This window comes from Ciona robusta, chromosome 9 (genome assembly GCF_009617815.1).
Source record: "Ciona robusta chromosome 9, ASM961781v2".
Taxonomy (NCBI): domain Eukaryota; kingdom Metazoa; phylum Chordata; class Ascidiacea; order Phlebobranchia; family Cionidae; genus Ciona; species Ciona robusta.
Genome location: NC_143243.1, coordinates 3753941 through 3763865, shown reverse-complemented (window position 1 = coordinate 3763865; position 9925 = coordinate 3753941).

Below are 9925 nucleotides of genomic sequence, written 5' to 3'. Positions count from 1 at the left end.
AAAAAAGTATGATCATAACTTGAATCATATAAATATTATATTTTCGATTTTTTTTTTCGAAAATATAACTTACGCATACATCTATGTAGGTCACTAGCATGTTATCCCCATCGAAAAAAAAATTAATTTCAACTTTTTTTTATAACTGAATATTAATATTCGTCATAAAAACATATTTATAGAATTTTCTCCCGATCCAGCTTCGAATATGTTATAGCGCTACGTAATACCTAAAAAATGAAACATCATTTTCTTCAAAAAAGTGCGGGGAAGGGTTCAGAATACAAACAAGTATGAGGGTCATAACCCGAATCATACAAGTATTAAATTTTAAAATATTTCGGCGAAAATATAACTTACGCATACATCTATGTAGGTCACTAGCATGTTATCCCCATCGAAAAAAAAATAATTTCAACTTTTTTTTTAAATTTGAATATTAATATTCGTCATAAAAATATATTTATGGAATTTTCTTCCGATCCAGCTTTGAATATGTTATAGCGCCACGAAATACCTAAAAAAATGAAATATCGTTTTCTTCAAAAAAGTGCGTGGATGGATGTTAAATATTGTGGAGAGTATTAATTACTCGAATTTCGGGTTATTTACGGTTATCCTGTCCGTACTTACGTACCTGGAAATATATCAAGAATTTTAATTTATTTGTTTCAATAAATACAAAAGATTGTTTGTTCTTGAAGCCTCTAAGATTAATTGATAGGCTCGATCGAATTGTCGCAGACAATAATAAATGTCTAAAGGAAAGGAAGATAAACCTGTTTGTTATAGAAACGCCTGAAGTAGAGGTGCAAGGTCGCTTTCGCCCGTTTTATGAAAATCTTTGCACCTCCGTTATTTAATTTGCGAATGTGTTCATCTTTGGCATTTATAGAGTTTTAACGTTGTTGGCAAGGTCCACAGGAGAGAAGTTTTGTGCAGTTGTAATCTAAACACTTTACTCTTCTACTATTCTGCAAACTGATACGATAGAAGAGTAAAAAGTGAGGAATAGTGACCAAACATTTAGTGATCTCCTCGTTGTCTGTTCGTTGATCATCGTCGGATTCCTGTAGAATATAACTGAAAACACATAGTTATCATAGGTAGTAAACAAATTAGTCAGAGCAATTGATACAAAGCCATTTAACGCCGATACTTTTAGCCTCACTAGGTATATAAATATTCTTATATTTACTGTTATAATTTTGTTATAAAAACATTTATGTGGATTAATATGTACTATTTTTGCGTTCGTGCAAATAAAATATATAAACACGAAATTCGAGTAATTAATACTCTCCACAATATTTAACATCCATCCCCGCACTTTTTTGAAGAAAACGATATTTCGTTTTTTAGGTATTTCGTGACGCTATAACATATTCGAAGCTGGATCGGAAGAAAATTCCATAATTATATTTTTATGACGAATATTAATATTCAAATTTAAAAAAAAATAATTTAATTATTTTTTCGATGGGGATAATATGCTATAGTGACCTACATAGATGTATGCGTAAGTTATATTTTCGCGAAAAAAATCGAAAATTTAATATTTATATGATTCAAGTTATGACCATACTTGTTTGTATTCTGAACCCTTCCCCGCACTTTTTTGAAGAAAATGATGTTTCATTTTTTAGGTATTACGTAGCGCTATAACATATTCGAAGCTGGATCGGGAGAAAATTCTATAAATATGTTTTTATGACGAATATTAATATTCAGTTATAAAAAAAAGTTGAAATTATTTTTTTTTTCGATGGGGATAACATGCTAGTGACCTACATAGATGTATGCGTAAGTTATATTTTCGCAAAAAAAATCGAAAATATAATATTTATATGATTCAAGTTATGATCATACTTTTTTATATTTAACATCTATCCCCGCACTTTTTTAAAGAAAATAATGTTTCATATTTTAGGTATCACTTAGCGCTATAACATATTCGAAGCTGGATCGGGAGAAAATTCTATAAATATGTTTTTATGGCGAATATTAATATTCATAATTAATATTTTTTCGAATTTTAAATTTTTCATTTTAGAATCGGTACCGCTGGGGTCTAGTTAGTACAGTTTCCAAATTTTAGGTTAGTGGTACCAGTAGAAGGTATCGAAAATGGCCGCTAGAATATCTGTATTCTAGGATCACCTTGGTCCCCCCCCCCACCTTATTTGCTAACCGTAACCGGTAACCTTTAGGTTAGGGAGTTAGGTGTTGATGGTTAGGGGGTTAGTGGTTATAGAGGTTAGTAGTTAGTGGTTATAGTGGTTAGTGGTTAGCAAATAAGGTGGGGGGAGATTCTTCACTAGCACCCTTTTTTTATTAACTCTCTGTCATCTCTGGCATATTCTTTGAATCTTTGGAACATAATTAACTCTCAGGCTTACTTTGTTGTATATTTGATTTGACTCTCAGGCATAATCTCGTGTATATTGAACTTTCAGGCTTATTCTGTTGTTTATTCTACTCTCAGGCATAATCTGTTGTTTATTTAGGTACAAACTAAATTAGCTAATACCTCCCCCACACATAAGTTAGGTCAAACACAGAAACAAAAAAAAGAATAGAACGCGCATCTCCAATGTCAGTAAAAGAGAGCTGATACCTGATACCATAGTACTCTCTTACCATAGTACACTAACAGTGACCAAGGTGATCCTAGAATACAGATATTATAGCGGCCATTTTCGATACCTTTTACTGGTGCCACCAACCTAAAATTTAGACACTGTACTAACTAGACCCCAGCGGTACCGATTCTAAAATAAAAATAAAAATTCGAAAAAATATTACTTATGAATATTAATATTCGCCATAAAAACATATTTATAGAATTTTCGCACGAACCAGCTTTGAATATGTTATAATAGCTACAAAATGAAACAATATTTTTTCAAAAAAATGCTGGCTTGGGTTCAGAATACAAAAAAGTATGGTCATATCTTTAATCCCTTGTTCGTATATTTTATTTGCACGAACGCAAAAAATATACACATTATCAAAAATAATATAATGAGTCTTCGACTGCCGCATCATTTACTTTATCCTATCCGTGCGTAAGTATACCTGAGAAACATCGAGAATTTAATTTATTTGTTTGAAAAAAATATTGTTTAATTTTGAAGCTATTACGTAGCGCTATATCATATTCAAAGCTGGTTCGTGCGAAAATTCTACAAATATGTTTTTATGACGAATATTAATATTTATTATTAAAAAAAAATTAAATTTAAATATTTTTTTTAATGGGAATGGTATGTTAGTTACCTACATAGATGTATGCGTAGGGTTATTCAAAGCTGGTTTAAACGTTTTTAGTTAAAATTTATAATCAAATTTACTTAACCAAAGAGATTTGACTTAACTGTAAGCGTTAACCTATCAGATAAATGAACTGGCCCAATAAACTAGGATAGTTGGTGCAGTTTTTAAAATAAACAGTTAAAAGTTCCTATAACAAATGTGTGCCTATCTTTTACAATGGAGGCCAAGCGAAATGGGGACGGGGTTGGCGGTCACGTGAATAGAAAAAAGAATGTATCACGGTTTTGGGCAGTTGTGCGTTTTAGGCAGTGTAAAAGTGTAATAAAATTACTCGGTACCAGGGGGTATAGGTAGTGTAGAAATGTAATAATTTTACTTGGTACCAGGGGTGGGGGTAGAGAGTGTATTTTATGATTTGGAGACGATATTATGATTTGGAGACGAGGTTTAAATTTTATTTGGGGGTTCATGCTGCCTCAAATGATTTGCAGGTTAAACACTCCAAACACGATAAAGCAACTTATTTGCTGTGACAGTATTAGCAAAGAACAATCGGAAGTCATTTTATACATTGGAGATAGGATACTGATAAAATTTATTATCAAGCAAGTGTAGTGAGTCTCTATGGGAGTCGATCAGTGTTAGCTTGCCTCGTATTGCGTAGCACGTCTAGTGAGAGGAGAAGAGAGAGATCATGGTTGACAGGCGTATTTATATGCACGTGTTACTGTAACAACTTTGTCACAATTACAGCTTCATTCGATTGGTATTCTAGGCTGCGGTTTATAACGTACCGCCCGATAGCGTGTCACGTAATATAATGACCGAGAAAAACTAAGGTTATTCGGATTCCAGACTGTGCAGAACCCGGATGTCCGGTAGATGCAACTCAATGCGCATACAGACATAACAAATAATACGCACGTACGTTACACTACCCCCATCCCTAAAAAATGTTTTCCGACCTCGGAAAGTAAATATAGTAGGGTGGGGGAAGATGGGACACCTTTAATACATAATATCCAAATAGCCTAATCGTGTTTTAAACAATTAACAACGGTCTGTGGAAAACGTGAGGATACGGTTTTATAATTCATTGAATGTTCTTTGTTTACTACCAAATGGAAAGAGAAAACTAAACGAAAAGGTGTCTCATCTTCTCCCACCCTACTATACAATTAAAACAAAACAGAAGAACAATTAAAAAAACAGAGTAGACATAAAAAACATAGGCATGGTATAAACAAACAAGAGAAAAAGCAAACTGTTTGCGACCAACGTCAAGTTTCTGTAGTGTAACGTATTCTCTGTTGTAACGTATGTTTTTGTTGTGACGTATTCTTTGTTATATCTGTGTGCGCATTGAGTTGCATCTAGTACCAGACATCCGGGTTCTGCACAGTCTGGAATCCGAATAACCTTAGTTTTTCCCGGCTGCAATTTCAGACCGGCGACGCGGAGCCGCTCTGGCCAAGTCTAACGTACTAAATATTTAGCTCCGCCGAGAGTATCCACAGCAGGATGTCGTCGATTCGGGGTAAGGGATAAGCGTCCTTGCGTGTCACTGCGTTGAGTTTGCTGTAGTCCACACAGAATCGATGCGTTCCATCTTTTTTGCTTACCAATAAGATCGGAGACGACCACGGACCAATGCACGGTTCAATTATATCAATTATATTCGTACTGCAAAAGGAGGTCCCGCACAGCTTTTCGTTGCGCAAGGGTTCGAGCAAACATTTCAGATGTCCTGGAAAGGGATCGTGGAGAGCTAATGCCGGTTTAGTACAGGGAGGATTGTTTTGATGTGTCGACGAACACGCTTCCATATTTATTGTTTGGCCGTTAATCAACAACGATCGTGTTTTAAAATTTATCAGGCAACCTTCGCCTATATGAGGATGTCCGAACCCAATATACCACAAGGGGTGCCAATATCAGCTTTCTAAACAACTACATTTGTCTGTACTTTTCCAACGCTAAGACAGACCCGAACACTATCATAGCACTTTATATTTCCTTTATTAGCGGCCGTAAGAATGACACCACACGGAGTTAACTGGCCAATAGCACTGCATAATAACAATTGTTCATAAAGAGAACGGTCCAGAATAGTAGCAATTGACCCACTATCAACCAAAAACTTAGGATTAGACAAACCTTGCAGCATGCAGAGAACATAAAAAACATGTGTCCACCTAGCCTCGTCTTCCACAACTGGTGAATCGGCCTTTTCACCAGTCACCGCCCGTTTAAAGAAGTTTGATTTGATCTTCTCATCTCATGACGCGACGCATTAAAGTGTCGACAATCACTTTTCCAGTGGCCTGTTCCGCCACAAAATGCACATACTTGCACAGGACGACGCACTCCACTGGTACCGCTCGAACCCTGGCATTAATGAAGCGGTGTCTGCTGAATCGCGTGAAAGTCGAAAGAATGCAATCGGTCCGCCATATCTACCGCTTCTGATAGTGTATTTGGTAGTGTTTGCGCAAGGTTTTGTCTTATCGACATTTCGTCCAAGCCCGAAATGAATTGTTCAACCAAATACCTTTGAACACAATCCTAAGGCAAGGCAGGATGCGCATCTTTAATTAATCGCCGAAGGCGGTTCCCGAATCTTCGTGGCGGCATGAAAGAGTGCGCGCGCTCTATTTGAGTTGGTGATTCCACAGTGTCTGTCGAGCTCATGCATTCTATACCTACTACTCCGTAGTAAAAATGGCGACTAAAACCGTGTTGTTGATTACTTCTGGTTGGATTTTGACTACGCTTAGTCGACCATTGTATAGTAAAGGGACTCATAAATAGATTAGATCGTGCTTACTCATTATAGCTTTGCTCTCTTGTTTATATATTACCTATTAACAGAGCCATAGAAATACCAAGTAGTCCAACCCAAAGTTAGTATAGAATAGACCAAGTTAGAAAACGGATTGTAAAACTATGAGTCTTGTTTTTCATTGTAACGTTATAGTCGCCGCCATTGCGGATCCCACAGCGTAGCCTTTTATCATTGCTGGGTGCTGTTTTTCGTCTAACTATTGCGATTTTTTAAGAACCAAGCACTTCTGCGCGTAAATTTTTTTCTACCAACGTTATATCTTATCACAATAATAAACCTCACATAAATAACTGTAGCATATTGAATATTGAGCAACGCTGTATAGCGAAAACAAAAGTAGGACGGGGATTGAATGCAGTTTCGCTGCTTACGTAAAATCTACTTCCCGTCATTCTAAACGTGATAATAAAACTATTATCCAGTTTTGTGTATGCCAGGCGAGGCAAATGACACATGCCAATGACGCGTTTTATTGTTATGCTACACGTGTTTTTCGTTATATAAACCTTGCACTTTCCTGTACTACCGGGCAGTACGGGGCTTGCAATACCCTGCTATTCCCACTTTGTCTCTAAGCTCGATGTCGCTCGTTCTCCGTATACAATAAACTGAGATGTGCCGTACAAGTGTCATAATCGATGTGCAATCTCGTTGCGGAGTCGGATAGCGTGTGCATCGGGGCAGAATGGAACAGCGTCGTCTCGAGGCTGCGGAGCGCGAACCACAACTTCAACATTAACCGCCACCCACATAACTAACTTTTATTGACCACTCAATCGATTAAAGGGTAAAAAAAGGCTAAAAAAAGTATACCAACCAAAACATAAAAGAGCATGTTTAAAATATAAAAGTACAAACAAAAACGAATAACATTAACATATACTGGTGTATCTAGCTGCAGTTTTGCCTGTAAATTGCCGTGATGTGATTTTGCTTTTTGACTCACAAACTTAACAAGTGTATACCCTGTAACGAAACTTAAGGTTGTTTGTAAAATTTGCCTAATATCGAAGTGACATTAAGGAAAACAATACTGGGTTACCATTTTGGTCCACTGTTTGACTTAAAAAACCACTCTTTCTACGTTCCGGGTCTTTAGGAAACCGGAAAACCGAAACACCTCATCTGCTAGTACTTAGCTGTTTGGGGCTGCATGTCCACGCCTGTTGGGTTATAATTAAATGTAGTATATATATAGTGGTTCCGTAGATTCGTAGGTATGAGCATACACTATTATGTAAACTAAGCTGATTGCTGCTAGTATTAATCGCCCATACGTAAAGTATCCCGTAAATCACACTGTTACGCTAAAAACCAGTAAAAATACCAATTTACTCCACATTAATTTTTAGATTTAATATTATATAACTAGATTTATATTAGAACTTATAGAGTGGGGTGGGGTTCATCTGTTTTTTTTATAACAACGATATCTGTTTTGAAGATGAAAAATATCAAATAGAAGTTTATCCGCATTAACTTATTATTTAACCTAATTACTCACTGACTTCCTCATTTTTATCTGATATTTTGTGTTTCTGCAATGGTAAATAGGCTACTGTATTTTAAGTTAAATATAAACAAGCGCTCTCGCGTCAAGCGAGATATTGCAAACATCAAAGAAATGCAAGCAGCAATTAGTGTTATAGTCAAGACATCCATTCGCACATGAACAAATCGAATTACCATCACTACGTTGACGGCTGCAATCTATATTTAGTCAATAATGATTTTACACGGTGAACATATTTTCCTTTTTCCATGACGTACTGTTGGTAGGTAGTGCCACCAGCAGGAGGTATCGAAAATGGTTTCTAACATTTCTGTACTCCAAAATCACCTTGGTTGTTTATACGGGTTAAAGAGGTTGGCGTGGTCATACACCAACATACGTGATATGTTGGTCTATGGAGGTGTTCGGGTGCCGTGGCGTTCAAGCGCGCACCCATCTCAACGGTTTATTAAACGGACAAACGTGAGAAAAGTAATAGTATAAGAAAGCTCTTAGTGCCCTCACAACACAGAAAATATGAGTTTTTTTATAGCACAAAGCAAAACAAGGAAAGGATGTTTTACGCTAAAAAGTGGCGCCAGTTTGTAGTGTTTACTGGAAAAACGCAACATGTGTCGCTTAATCATAAACACAGTTACGCCAGATGTAGTAGACGTTGGTAGTAGTTAAGCAACACAGCTGTTAAATGTTCAATCTTTATCTATATTTAACAAATTTTGTTAGCAAAGATAAACTGTACCAATACATCAGTGCTCGAAGTGCTCGAAGCACAGTCAACCGCTACAATGGCAACTGTTTTATGGCAGTTGAAGTGATTTAATATAAATTATAGCCGTATAGACTAGATCGGGGTCTGGGCGATTTAGACTAGATCGGGGTCTGGGCGATTTAGACTAGATATGGGTCTGGGTGATAGCAGAGTCGTATAAACACCGAGTAGTCCAACTGCCGTCTATGTGGGTCCAAAATAGAGCAAAAGTGGTGACTTTGACAATGGGTTTAAACCAACTTGTTAAGTTTTGTTTGTGTTTTCCTATTGTGGGAAGGTGTAAAACAGCTTCTATTTACCTTACCAAACATTTTTTAGAAAAAAATGTATAAATTTAGCCGCATTAAATGACTAAAATGTCGAAAATCAACCGCTTCTAATTCTAATTTTTGACTTTTTTTGACACAGAAAACAAATAACACATGTTTTTTACATTTTTCAACCTTTAAATTTGTTTTTAGGACCAAATTTTTCTGCAATTTACCGAAAAACATACATTTTTCCTATACCTACTGTGTTATTTTGGACCCAAATTGCCGTTCAATTTGTGTTTTACGTAACAATGGGTTGGACTACTCGGTATTTCTATGGCTCTGGGTGATAGGTGCTGCAAATATACCTAAAAACAATATGCCTTTGATAATGGGTATATTGTTTTAAATATGCTATACCTTAATAGTTTAATAAAATATACCTCCCATTTTGGCCACACAAGCAAAATATTTTCGCATCAAACATAATATCACGTGATTGCAAATCTCGTGTGTTATCAGGAACGCCTTCCAACAAGCGCCTTTTAACAACGCCCATTAATAACTAATTCTGATTGGATAGTAGAATCGCAAATGAAGTGGGGTGACCCAAAAGTTAAGGAAACAACAACTTTATATTCGCAACTCTCACCTGCAGACCTGTGCCCTCTCGCAGAAAAACATGTTTTTATCTGCAAGGGTGAAACGAGTACAATCAGTCTACAAACTTTTTCTCTTTGTTGTTTGGCCTATTATTTCACATCGCGAAGTCGTGTTGGTCAGTGGTTATGTTGGGATATTATAGTTGATACAGGATTTTGGAATTCACTATTATGTTATTAGTATTGGAACTTATAATCCGGAAGTACCATGTACCACTGTATGTGATGAGCGTACTGTCAAATATCAAGTCTTATCCAGTATAATTGAAGACATTAGTTGATTTAAACCAAGTTTTAACATTATACTATTCAAACGCTCGGAAACAAGAAGTCTACATGTATCTTGCGTACTCTTGCCAAAGCGAAGTATAAGAATAACCTTTGACACATTTGATCAGTTACAGAAAAGCGACCGATCTCGATACGAATTATATGCATTGTAAGCATTGATTACGTATGATATTTCATATGTTTGCGTGTAATGTTTTGTGGGTTTGAAATATTTTTTTTTCACGATTTTGATTAATGAGAAGTTATTATGTTCATGTGCGTCAGGTAATGTCACCTTGGTACTTCCTTGGCGTACCGGTACTATGGTGTCACGTAGTT